Source organism: Hesperophylax consimilis, chromosome 6 (assembly GCF_061612785.1).
Source record: "Hesperophylax consimilis isolate HC1 chromosome 6, BYU_Hcon_1.0, whole genome shotgun sequence".
Lineage (NCBI taxonomy): Eukaryota > Metazoa > Arthropoda > Insecta > Trichoptera > Limnephilidae > Hesperophylax > Hesperophylax consimilis.
Genome location: NC_142841.1, coordinates 12419858 through 12434622, shown reverse-complemented (window position 1 = coordinate 12434622; position 14765 = coordinate 12419858). Strand labels below are relative to the sequence as shown.

The 14765-nt window shown below is 32.4% G+C and overlaps 1 protein-coding gene and 1 long non-coding RNA gene across 2 annotated transcripts in view; both read right to left on the bottom strand.

The window, feature by feature from the left end:
- The window catches only part of LOC149422960 (sodium- and chloride-dependent glycine transporter 1-like), a 144214-nt gene that overhangs the window by 121377 nt on the left and 8072 nt on the right, over positions 1 to 14765 (bottom strand). The gene's annotated exons all lie outside the window — the stretch shown is intronic.
- On the bottom strand, positions 10441 to 13123 carry LOC149422961 (uncharacterized). The gene is made up of 4 exons (XR_016302298.1): positions 12596 to 13123; positions 11240 to 11325; positions 10820 to 10910; positions 10441 to 10715 (listed from the first exon to the last, which is right to left on the bottom strand). It is a non-coding gene; the product is annotated as an uncharacterized LOC149422961 (long non-coding RNA).

Sequence of the window (14765 nt, the reverse complement as noted above, 5' to 3'; positions counted from 1 at the left end):
GGAAGCATACTCCAGTGGACTTCTGACCAATGAACAAAACAATATTTCTACAGTCTTGGCACTTTTGAAAACTTTGCATATTCTTAATAAGAAACCTAGCATCCTGTAGGATTTTGATATATGTGTTCGATGTGCTTCAAAAATGAATTGACTATCTAAGTAAACACCAAGATCTTTACACTTTGACATAGGTTGTTAAGGTTTGTTGTTCAAGTTATACTAGTAAACGTAATCGAGTGAAACTTAGATATGTTTAAGGACAATAAATTTGATTCACAGTATGCGCACAAATTATGAAAATCGCTTTGCAATTCCATACAATCGGGTAAACACTGGTATAGCTTTATAAATTTTCACTTCATCCATGTATAGAACGAATATATCTATTTTTAAAGCATACGATTTATGTAAATATTAATTAAGAGTGGTCCGAGATGCGACTCCTGGGGCACACCTGAGACGATTTCCTTTAAGCAAGATGCAAAACCAATACTACCGTGATTTCGTGCCGATTACTGATGTATGATGCGATCCATCTATAGAGGTCATCGTGAATTCCTAGACCTAATAATTTCTGTAAAAGAATTAAATGATTAACACGGTCAAATGCTTTGGAATAATTCGTATGGATGACGTCTACCTGGCATCGCAAATCCATTTGAGTACGAAGAAAATTTTAAAAGATGCAAGATTTGAAGTTGTGGAGCGATTTTTCATGAAGCCATGTTGATTATTTAAGAGTGAGGGTGAGATAGTAGAAAATAATTGATCGTAAACATTTTTTTCCGAAACCTTACTCTACTATAATTTGGATATAGGTCGATATTTTGAGACATCATTTTTGTTGCCATTTTTATATATTGGGGTAATCAAGGCTGTTTTCCAAATGTCGGGAAATATTCCTTGAGACATCGATAGTTTGATAATAACAAATATGTTGTGAGGCTGGAGATATGGAGAGGGAAATAAGATGTAAGAGGAAGGTGGGGAAGTAACTGGCTAATCAGATTTTGTCACCAAACACGGCCAAAGCAATTTCAAGCAACGTTTCAGTTCTAAATGGCGGTGCGACACTGCCAGTATCTTCAATTCTGGAACGTGCCGCAAATATACTATATATTATTTGTAATGAGTAAATTGTTAAATAACACAAATTAATCAAATAAATTTTACCTGCACACGCCGGGATTTAAACCCGCGAAATCCGGCTTGCTAGTCGAGGGCCTTACCCCTCGACCACCCAAATTTGGAATTTAGACAATCATAGGAGTCTTAATATTTTTTTCATTGCATAAAATCTTAGGAAACCATACGACTTTCCTACTTTAGAGAAACTATCTACTATTATACCGGTCCCAAAGGTTAAAAATACCAGAAAATGTGAAGAATTTCGACCAATAAACACCTTACCGAAATATGAACAGATACTTGAAGTGATAATAATAGAACAAATATTGCAATACTTAGATGAACACAATATTTTATACCAAGAACAATCGGGATTCAGATGTAAAAATTCTTGTGAAACAGCGTTAAATGTAATTGTTGAAGAGTAGAAAGAAGGAATGAATAATAATAAATTTATCTTAGCAATATTCTTGGATTTTCAAAGGGCACTCGAAACTATAGATCGAGAAATATTGATAAGAAAGCTTAAAGAAATTGGTTTCTCAACTGTAGCCATAAAATTAATAAAAGAGTATTTGAAAGACCGAATACAGGTAACAAAAATTAATAATCAATTTTCAAAACTAATGGAAAATAAATTAGGAGTACCACAGGGATCAGTCCTTGGACCTCTACTATTCATACTCTATATTAATGACATGGTGAAAATATTTTCAAAATGCAAAGTACGACTATTTGCCGATGATACACTTATATATATAATTGGAGAAAACTATGAAGAACTAATAAATATTTTAAATAATGAACTAGATAATGTATCAAGATGGCTAAAAATAAATAAGCTTAAATTAAATACAAAAAAAATACAAAATGTATGGTAATTGGTTATAAGAAGACATCCAGTGAAAGCAAAATCAAAATTGATGGTGAAATTATTGAAAATGTTACCGATATAAAATACTTAGGAGTTGTAATAGATTCCAAACTCAACTTTAACAAACATGCTGAATATACCCAAAAGAAAATTGGAAAAAAGATATCTTTTTTGGGAAGAATTCGCCAAAAACTATCCGAAAAAACTGCAATCACCATTTATAACTCCATTATGGCTCCACATTTTAATTACTGCTCAACTATCCTTTTTCTGTGTAACGACCGAGAACAAAATAAATTTCAAATTCTCCAAAATAGGGCAATGAGAATAATACTCAGACGAAATAGATATTCAAAAGTAAATAAAATGTTAAACGAACTGGCTAACGGTGAAACAGATGTTGACCTTGAACACGATGATATTTATACACAAAATAGGAAACAACCTGCTACCGAAATATTTTTCAAATAAAATTGTTTCCACAAGGACATACACAAACATAACACTAGGACGTGCAATGAAATCAGGATACCAAAAAAGGACAAGGCGAATACACAGAACAGTATATTCTATAAAGGGATGAAATACTATAACGCGCTGCCGGAAAACCTAAAGACTGCCCCAATTGAAAAATTCAAGATGTTGTGTAGAAGCCACATAAAACAAGAAAAAACATAGAATATTAAAATGTAAAAATTAATTGGTCATTTGTAAACTTTAATGTACAAATTATTAAAATAAAATTAATAAATAAATAAAATAAATAGAGATATTTCGGCAATTTAATGTTCCATCTATCACAGAATTGCATAAAAGAAACGCCTTATATCAAATTTATAAAGAATATTTCATCAATTCACTCCTTAGATATCATAGCAACAAGGTCGACCATTGCTCTACATCAATACTTACAATACAATATATTATTTTTGTACAAAGACAAAATTAATGTAACAGAAACGTTGAAATATGAATACTTCAAAAAGCAAATTAACTCCCTGAAATTGGATAATGATATATTGTACCGTACTCCTAATGTACGCTTACTTAACCTATACTATGTAGCCTTTAAAAAAATTGGCTATTGTTATTATTTGTCTAAAACTTAATATTTAAAATTGTGTTTTATGAATTACGTTTGTAGTTAATTTGTAAGTCTTTGAATATTGTTTACACATCGTCTATTAAGAATTATTTTATTTTTGTATATACTTAAACACTCCTCTCATAAACATGATCTACTGGAGCTCACCTTATGGAGTAGTAGAATAATTAGAAAAAAACATTATATAACTTTGCATACTGTTAGACTTAGAAATTTTATTTTTTTGTAAAATAAAAAATAAACCGAAAAGTGATTTTTTTTTTATATTGTTGTCGGAAAAAATTGAATTATTCGCTTTACTTCCGAGTTATCCTACATGGGCTGCAAACGCGTATTTCCTATTGGATTTTCAATGCTTTTAGATTCTCTTATTATTAATATTAAATTAGCATTCCTCAGCGATGCACATTCATGTCTTAAAATATGGGGCGGAAATACGATTGTGGAATTATACAAATAGCAGTATAAACCAATAAATCATGTTCATTTCAAGTATGCAGACAAATATGTGATGAATCCAGTAACGAAACATGTGATGAAAACAGACATGAAACATGCGATGAAACTACTGATGAAACATGTGATTAAAACAGTGATGAAAATGCGATGAAACTAGTGATGAAGCATGTGATGAAAACAGTGATGAAAATGCGATGAAACCAGCGAGGAAACCCGCGATGAAACCAGAGATGAACCATGTGATGAAAACAGAGTTAAATAAACATGTGATGAAACTAGTGACGAAAATATCGATGAAACATGCGATGAAACCAATGATGAAACATTTCAGGAAAATGTCAACCAAACATGCTATGAAACCAGCGATGATATCTGTGATGAAACCAATGAAAAAAAAAACAAGTTATGAAAACAGTGATGAAACATGTGATGAAAATAGTGATGAAACATGCGTTGAAACCAGCGATGAAATCTGTGATGAATCCAATGCTGAAACATGTTATGAAAACAGAGATGAACATGCAACGAAACTAGTGATGAAACATGTAAAGAAAATATCGATGAAACATACATAAATGGTGATTTTACATAATAAATTGCGGGATTGACTGCAGGAGGGCAATCCTTCTGGACTATTTGTTTCGATAAGAAAGAGCTCTTTCATTTTAACTGTGAATTGCACAATAAGATACATGTTCTTCAGTGGGGAGACTGCCACTCGCTGGTTTCGCCGCGAATCTTTAGGGGACTCGAGCAGAATAGCAAATTCAGTCAAGAGGGGCTTACTAGTTGTGAGGCAACAGACTGGGTGGTTTTCGGAGTCTTGTAAGGTTGTATTCCCTAAAGGTTGCTGCCTGCTATATGACTGTGGATGGGGCGATATCAGAACGGACGGGGAGCCATCGTATTGGCTTCTGGCTGAGGTTACGTGAGAGTTCAACCCACCCACCATGCGGATAGCCAAGTAGTTATCGTAGCTTTTCACATGCATTAAATCCATTTCGTACAATATACACCCACAGAATTACTGCATGGCGTTCCAATGTGCCCAAAGATAATTGAATACAAATTCTATTATCTTTGCCCGATGTTAGCTCAATTTGACTAAACGTTTTCAAATATCGAAATTCTTTTTTGAACAGAAAACAAAATTCGTTGGCCTGTCGTTGGCGATCCTAGTAGTCGAAAGGTTTTATGTAAATTGGTGACAACTGTTTTCTTTCAAATCAGTTTAGATCATACGTCTAGGAATTATAATAAATATGTTCAGTGTTTACATCGCACAAAATGCAGCTGTATGAAAAAACTAATTAATTAACGAATATTTATATTATATTTCACTATAATTCTGAATATTTATAGTGAAATTCATAATTTCATCATATAATTATTGATTACCTAATTTTCGTTATGGTTTTATCATTAAGGCGATGCCATACGTAGTAAAGCAAAATCAAGTGTTTTTGGTTTGAAAATTTGGTCGCCTAGAAATGTTTCAGATGCTTTAATTAAATACTGCCAGTAGAATACATCTTGGCCTTTGAAATAATCGAGTATTTTTTAGATAAGTCTTTTTATAAGCCCAGAAAAAAATAGTGTAAAGGCCTATGAAAACTGCTTTAAAGTTCAAAATCTTCTACTTACGAACCCATTTTGGGTTATGATTTTATTGTATAATGTGGCAAATTAAGTTATTTATAAAATGATCGAAAAAAAATTAAATATTTTTGCCTTTACATCCACAAAATAAAAAAGGCACTTTTTGGCCATGTTGTTTTCTTGCATACATAAAACAGGCGGATGGTGTTAAGCGGGAATTTAAACCTTATCGCCATCTACGTAAGGGTTGTTATTGAAAGCGGCTCAATTTAAAATACTATACAATTTAAGTACAATTAAAACGATTTATACTTAATTTTAACGAAATTTTGCTGTAAAGTGATAGTTATGCCGGTCAAAATCAGAACAGAGCTGTGATTTCCATGATTTCGTAATTTATGAAAACTGTCACCTTTAAATATATCGTTTTAACCACCAAACGATATATACATACTTAAGACGAAATAAGATCCTAAAAAAATATCAGTTATGGGCGTGAACGCGATTTAAGTGGGCGAAGCAAATTAGTTTCACACGCGCTCCGCTCGAATTAAATATTATAATATTTCGGGGTGCAGGGGAATGAAGTACGTTGCAATGGGGAACACCCGACACAACGAACAGTTCGAAGTCAGAGCAGCGATGAAATCCACTAGATGGTACCCATGAGTAAGGTTTGAACATGAAATGCTTAATAATGGGCGTCTTTCAAACTATGTGAATAGTAATATTAAGTTGAATGTGCATGTTTTAGGCAAATTTCGATAGAAACGTTACCTATTGCAGAAGGAGCTCATGATTTTATGATTCTTATCAGATTTCTGTAACCATACTGCTAGACGGTAGGCAGTAACTTATGACTCGTAACCGACGTGTTCTTCATTGACAGATGTCAAAGCAATACGGTATTCAATCACGAATCATTTTCATAATATCTGATCATAATTATATCTGAATATATTGACAAGATAAATAAAATATCAGTCATTTTCAATATTTATTATTATCGTTTACAAAAAGTTACATAAAACAAATAATTATGTAATGTAAAAAGCATAAGATGCAACTTTTTTTTGTATAAAGGCCATCATTTATTATAATATAAGTTAGAAATAGTAAAAATAATTTTATATAAAAAACGAAAATAATTATTCAATAAATAGCATTTCGTCGAAATCTAAACGACGATTTCCAAATTGACGTTCTTTACATACAATATCTAAGATATGTGGAGGATCACGAACATTCATAGACCTTGTGACTCCAGGATCGATAAGCTCGACAAGAATGCAATCCATTTAAAAATTAGTTAATTTAATAAGCATTTTTTCTTCCCAGAACTTGTCATCTCGAAGTATACGCTCAACTATCTCTAAGTTAGATAATTACAATCATAAAAAGAGTCGTGCTGCGAAATTCTATTTTATTAAAATTCTATTTAACTGTATTCAGTTAAAGAAAAAATATGTCTTCTATTCTCCTTCCTTCCAGAATAACGGGTTTCTTCTCGTCCTGTGTAAACAAAACTTTTACTTTATTTACGTCAATTTTTTTTTTTTTTTAAATTTTTTTTATTAAAAGTATACAATACAGAATATAGTATATTATATAAAGCATTGTACTCCCAGGAGTTAATAAACTCATTGCGGGAATGATACGCATTACATGAAACATATAGCTGTATGTATTAAATGGACACATGATGGGACATACACAACATTATTATTTCAGATAGTCATTAATAAGATGAAGTTTGAGCATGTTACTTTGGGTCTTTTTACATTGACTTGCACATTTGATCTCGTTGGGTAGTTGATTATATTTTGTGTGAGCTATGTATTCCAGGGATCTTAGTCCATATTTTGTTGATTTGATTTTTGGTATATGTAGTTTGTTGTGATTTCTTGTGTTGTGTTGGTGTACGTCGTAATTGTAATAGAGTGTAGTGTTGGAATGTGCCGAGTGTTGAATTACTTTTAATATAGTTTTCGTTATTTCAAAAGTGGGAATGGTATTAAAATGAAGTATTTGGGTGTTTCTGTAGATGTCTTTGACATGTGTGTCCCAAGGTAAACTGAAAATATTTCGCAGGGCTCTATTTTGGACGACTTGGACTTCTGAAATCATTTTTTTTGTAGCAAATCCCCAGATTCCGGCGAGATATATTAGATGTGAGTGAATCATAGCATGGTAAATCGATTTTAATAGAGAGGGAGGAAGTAACCCGCGAAGTCTATATAAAACACCAGTTATATGAGTAATTTTGGATAGAACATGTTTAAATTGGTGATTCCATGTGAGTTGTGAATCAATGAAAAGGCCAAGATATTTTGTAACATCAGCCCTTTCAAGGCGGTTATTATCAAGACTTATATTAAGACATACATTTTTTTATTTGCAAACAGTATGTAATGTGTTTTTTTTATGTTTAGGCTAAGTTTGTTTAATCGCAGCCAGTTTGCCAGGCAAGCTACATCACTTTCCATTTCCTTTTCAAGTTCGTTTAAATCATTATTGTGATAAAGAATCACTGTATCATCTGCATAGAGTTGTATTGTACCCTTAAGTCCCCATTTAGCAATATCATTTATATATATTAAAAATAGTAATGGTCCAAGTACGGAGCCCTGAGGCACGCCACATTTCATCGTTCCCATGCTGCTTGTCCCCTTTCCAACAAAGGTCTGACAGTGTCGGTTAGAGAGGTAGCTACACAGTAACTTCAGGGGAGTGCCTACTATGCCTAGGTGTTCTAGCTTCTTTAGTAGTATCCCATGGTCAACCGTATCGAAAGCCTTTTTTAAATCTATAAATAAGCCTGCAGCATGCTTACCCTGGTCTATATGCTTTTGGAGGGCGTATACAAAATCGAAGGCAGCACATTTTGTGTTAGATTGGTTTCTGAATCCATACTGTTGGGATGCGAGTAAATTGTTTGATAGGAGATATTTAGTGAGCCTAAGCTTAATAACCCTTTCAAAAACTTTAGAGACGACAAAGAGGATGGATATAGGACGGTAATTAGAAGGATTTTTTTTGCAATCATCTTTGTAAATCGGAATTATTTTTGCTATCTTTAGTTGATCTGGGAAGATTCCACTATTCAGGGATTGATTAATAAGAAAAACAAGGTGGTCAGCTAATATATCTTTGCAAAAGTTCAGGTACACTGGTGTAATTCCATCTAAACCTGGAGATGCATTAGACTTTAGTTGAGAGATGATACTGAGAACTTCTGTTTTATTTGTTTTGGCCATGTATAAGGACTGGATTGCTTTTTGATCCGTGTTTATAGTGATAGAATCATCTGGATATGATGCAATTGTAGCTGCTAAGTTTTCCCCAACTGATATAAAGAAGTTGTTAAAAGTTGAAGCTATCTGTGTTGGGCATGTTATTTCTTCATTCTTAATGAGAAGACATTCAATTTCATCTTTCTGGGGTGTCGAGCTATTTGTTAGAATTGCATTTATTATTTTCCATGTCTGTCGCGGATAACGCAGGTTTTCTTTAAATATAGTCGTGTAGTATTTGGTTTTAGCATATCTTCTATAGTTGGTAACTTGATTTCTTGTTTTATTTCTCAGTGCTGTGAATATATCACTTTGCTGATTTTTTTTCCAGATTTTAAACGCATTGTTGCGCTGTTTGATAAGTGCATTTAATTTTGCATCAAATCATGGAGTATTACCCCTCCGTTGGTCTCCTATGCGTAACTCAGATTTATGTTGGGATGATTTTATTGCTGTTTTGATGTATTCATTAAAATTATTATAGATTTCATTGGCATTACTGGTGGTTTCGTGTGGAAAGTTGTGGGATTCTACATATGTTTTTAACATGTTTTTATCGGTTTTGGTGTTGTTTGAAAAAGAATGTATTCTATTATTAGTGTGATGTTTCAAGCTGTTTTGGTAATCTAATATCAAAATGTTATGATCACTTAGGTAGGCATCTATATTTGCAGTAGTTGAGGAAATATTTTGTCTGTTTGAGATGATATGGTCTATTAGAGAAGTAGAGGTATCTGTTACTCGTGTAGGATAGGATGTGTTACATATGAAACAGTTGTATGAGTGTTGATGTATTTAAGAGATGTATTATTTTTTTGAAGAATGTCAATGTTGAAATCACCAAAGATAAGGGTATCATCTATACAGTTATTTAAAATAGATTCATGATACATTAAGAATTCGTTAATGTTTGAGGTAGGCTTTCTGTTTATAACATAAATATTTAACGGTTTAAAATTTCTATTACGGATATATAATTGAAAACAATATGTATGGGAAATATGTATTTGAAAATTTTTTACGACTTCAATACGTTCATAATAAAATTATATGTTTAAATCAGAATTTTTCTCCGGTGAAATCGGTCCTTTCGGCATCGGATTATTGATATATTAAGTATTTTCGTGATTAAATAAAAACAATATTAGAAACATTATGTTAATTCACTTTTCAATCAAATTTTGGAATTATACACACGAGCGTATAAGTACGTATAGACGGGTATATACAAGTGTATAAATTACCTGCTGTAATATAGATAGAGGTGGTATATTGCTGAGTCTAGAAGCAAGCATTAATTGCACATTTTTTCTGTGTTCTTTATTCTGCCTTTGATTTTTTTCACCCTGCTTACTAGCGGATACCTGTTCTTTTTTTCTTTGTTGCCATATGCCTTTGCCTTTGTTGTTATATGATATTGGTCGGTTTTTGTATTGATTTGTTGATTATAAACGTACCTACATGTTATCTGGGTTATAAATGTGAGAATGTTGTCGATATATTTGGGGATTCCGTATTATAGGCCAGTACACATAGCGCCAAAAAGGGGGTTGCGATCGTAATTATTCCGGTAGTCCCAATTTTTTTATATGTTTTATAAACTGATCCCATGATGTATAATCTGAATTTCCGACCATGGCGCACCTGTGCTCGCGCCACCATTTAAAAAAAAACCGGCTGTAATCGCGCCAAAATCTAGTTTTTCCAAAATATCTCATTCTCAATGCAAATTTTGGCTAAATTAGCTAGATAATTAAAGTAAAACATAAAATTACCTACAACTTTTGTGAAAACAATTTTCTTCAATCTCTAATAGGTACCGAGGTAGAAAGTCGTAAAGGTGCGTATATTTTTGAAAAAAACAAGTTTTTTGCGCGACTAGCTTTGATTTTTTGTAAATATCTCGTTTCCAGTACAATTTTGTGTAAAAATTATTGATACTAATTTTGTAGAAAATAAAATTTCATAAAATAAATAGGTATATAATTTATGTGTTTTAATTCTAATACGTATCCAAGCTCTAATCCACCAAAACCAGGCCAAAAATTGAAACAGAGGTAAAGTGTTTTAAATTTCATTCCTTAATTTTATTTTTCTTCAACAATTATTGTTGTGAGAACATATCAGTTGACAACAATCGTCATGCCTGCGTCAGACCTAGCTATAAGGGGCTGGAAACGGCATGCACGTTAGTGTCATAAGAACTAGAGCCAGCAAATAGTGAAAACTTTTCAGGTTCATTCATCTCTGGTCCGTGCTGAAAAATAATGTCAGTTTTTGTTAATTTTTTTAGATCGCTTATTTAATCATATAAAATTAATATTATTTACTTTATATTTACAGAAATTGTGAAAAAATTACCATGTTGAGTGTCGGTATAGTGTTTAACACAATACTCGTATTTTCTTTATTATTTGCAATATTATCTGGATGAAGTTTTGCGGAATTTTTCCTAAAATGAGAAATATTGTTAATTATTTATACTGTCTCTATTCCCTAATTATTTAGAGATGTATTAAGACATGCCCGACAAACTTTCACCAACAATTCCTGAGCTTATTTGGTGTAAAAAATGCATTTCGGTAAAAATAAAAATATGTCACCGGAAATCAAAATTAATTTACTTCTTATATTCCAAATTCAATATGCTCAGAAGTTTATCGACTGCGTATATATGTATATATCTACATATATAAAATTATTTAAGCTGACATTGTACAATTATGTTCTGTAAAAAACGTATCCCAAAGATCTATTTTTATGTGTGTATTTAAGTAGTACCTTCTCCATTCCGTTAAACATTTTCCTTGGTGCCGTAATTTTGTTCGGGATAAAACTCCTTTTGTCTTCTGTTTTCCCATATTTAACTGAAACGTAAGTATATATTAGCCAAGAGATTTATTATAAATTGGTTCAATTTTACCTTAAATTTGAAAATCATTTCAACGTAAGTAAGTGCAGTAACTTGGGGAGATAATTGCACAATTCTATCTACAACAAATGATCTAACAATCTAAACTTAAAATATTAATGACTCTTTTTAATATTCGAATGACTTTAGGTACTTTATAGGTGACATATGTCTAATTGTCTGTATGGAGAAAAACTTTCGATGTAGAGTTTTTGTTTTATGGAAAAAAACTTTCGAATTTCAAAAATTTGTTGTTGGGTAATTTAACTGGTTTTGGTGGATAAGAGCTTGGATACATATTAGAGTTAAAACACATAAATTAAATACCTATTTATTTTATGAAATTTTATTTTCTACAAAATTAGTATCAATAATTTTTTCACAAAATTGTACTGGAAACGAGATATTTACAAAAAACAAAAGCTAGTCGCGCAAAAAACTTGTTTTTTTCAAAAATATACGCACCTTTACGACTTTCTACCTCGGTACCTATTAGAGATTGAAGAAAATTGTTTACACAAAAGTAGTAAGTAATTTTATGTTCTACTTTAATTGTTTAGCTAATTTAGCCGAAATTTGCATTGGGAATGAGATATTTTGGAAAAACTAGATTTTGGAGCGATTTCGGCCGGTTTTTTTCAAAATGGCGGCGCGAGCACAGGTGTGCCAAGGTCGGAAACTCAGATTTTACATCAGGGGACCAGTTTATAAAACATATAAAAAAATTGGGACTACCGGAATAATTACGATCGCGAATCGGTAATTGCCCTGGAGTATTAGTAATGAAACGAACTCTTCACAAACACTTTATTGAAATATAAGAGAATACCACTCCTTAGTAAAAAAACTCCTTTTATTTTACCATAATTTATTAGATATTCCATTGTTACAACTAACATGACTGTATAATTAGAAATTAATGTAAAAGCCCAGTAGGGCGTAAATAAATAAAACTAGGAAAACGATTCTAGTGAAGGGGCACTCTATAACATTCTGTGCCGCTGGTTGTGACAACCGGACAGACAGCCGCGTCGCGTGAAAAAAAAGATTAATAGTAAAAAAGTCTACTTGGGCTAGAAATGATATATAATAACATAACGACAATACTTTAGTGTCACCTTTTTTCTCAAGTGCCTACACATTTACGCATTTAACAATGTATTCTTTTGTATTGGTTATTATTTATATTTATATTTATTATTTATATAAAAAAAACCTTTACTCACTTGAGGAAGAAGTTAAATTATAAAAAACAGAAAATTTCACTAATAGATTTCAAAGTATCGTTTGATTAAATAAAAAAATACGTAAAAGAAATGACCGGAGCGACCGGCCGGGTGACACAACCTTACAGGCCGGAACTTTCGCGGCGTCTGAATCAATACGTAGTAACTCCTTGTCAACCCGCACACAAATATACTACGCACAATAGAGAGTTTTGAAGTACTGGCGGTCGTTTTTCGTGTATCTGGCCAGAAATTGGATTTTCGCGAGTGTTTTTATTTTAATTAATTCTTATGAATACATTAATAAAATCTCTAATCTTTTGTGAGGGAGTCGTCGGGAAGTTACTAATTCATCGTCTAGAAAAATAAAATCTGGTACTTGCCGCTTATCTTACAACATTTTACATTTAATAAAATGTACTTATCGTTTTACATAATATATTTAATTGTAAGGTCCTGTTTTTATTAATCTTAAATATAAATAACTTGCATCCCTTCGAATCCCTCTAGAAACATTTAAGATTTTAGTAATAAGCTCATCAGAAATAATTAAAATGTGAGCGTCGGGGCAAATCCCCGTTATCAGGGTATTGTGTCGCCTTAACAGGTTCGCTGCCGGCGACTCCGGTCGGAGCCATTCGGCGTCTGGCACTGGGTGCCGGCGGCTCCGGCTGGAGCCATGAGTACATGAGTAGTATGTCTGCACAAACATCATTTTCCTGCCGGCACTCGCGGCGAATGGTTGTTTCTGTAGCTGGCGTTGTTGTTGACAATTGTACCAACATTTTATAGCAATTGGTTTTCAAGTAAAAATTAAGTTATTGTTGTAAAGGGCCATTTAAAAAAGTAAACGATAAGTTTGTGTTTTTTAATTTTTTGTGTAAAAATCTTCTTATTGTCATAATGAGTGATGATGCTGGACCATCTCGTCCTAAAAAGTCTCGTCCCTTACGTAAATCTCTGCAAGTTGAAGACATTGAGAGGGAGTTAGAAAATGAACTTGAGTGCGTCAATGAGTACCACCAAATTTTATAAATATTTTTTCTTCGTGAGATGTGTATTACTTTCGTTATCTTATTTGATTTGCTACTTGTATTTTAGTTAATATTTGAACAAAAGACAAAAAAAAATTGCATATTTTTGTTTTATCAAAATAATAAGAAGAGAGTCAAAAGAGTGCGACTAAACGGACGAAACCGCCGGCACCTGCTAAGTGATTTTCAACCGTGGTGCCGCTTGGCACCTAGGATCAGTTATATTGTGTATAGGCGGCAGCGAACCTGTTAAGTACAATTTTACTATAAATGTAGGTATCAATGAACATTAGGGCCGTATAGAAATGGCTATGACAAAAGTTGTTTTAGGAGTAAAATAAACGGGTAATTAAAAATAATTAAAGACTCACTTCACACATTAACACCTTAGATTACATTACCATTTTACAAGCAACTATCATTCCTAAATATCTACATTTCTCTACCAATATTTCAAAAACGCATAAATACAGGTTTCTGGAAACTCTTGGAAACCAGCCGGATGACAGCACTAGTGGACTCCTGATTTATACTGGAGCACAATTAAAAAATTATATTCAGCAATAAACCAAAGGAATCATAGCATTTGCATTGCAACCTCAGTTCATAGCTCTAACTAATTCCATTATTGTGTTTAATCGTGCCTTCGTTTACCTACCGGCTAATGTTTTCCATGTATGGGGCAATTTTATTTTAGAAGTCTGTCTAGCATTATGCTGGGGTGAGTAGGTTCAATTCAAATCATTAAAAAGACACCTTCGAATGTATTTGTGCACACCGACAATATCAAAAATGGAAACTAATTTGTATTAGCGATGCGTAGGTTCAGCCGGAGTCAATTTTTGAATCCGAGTCCTTATTGGATCCCACTCCGACTCCTTTTTTTCGGTGAGTGGTTTACACGTCAACTTTGCTTATTTGGGAATAGTTTTGTTTATTTGGGAAAACCAACAGATTTTTTACATTCTTAAATAATCAACTTATAAAAAATACAAATAATATCTAATGATAGGTTTTCACTTAAAAATTTAATTACAATAACAAACTAAGGGTCCAGTACACGTGGGCAAAAAATATTTACAGAAAATACAAAATACTAAATAAAGTAAATATAAAATTGGATATAAGAACACAAG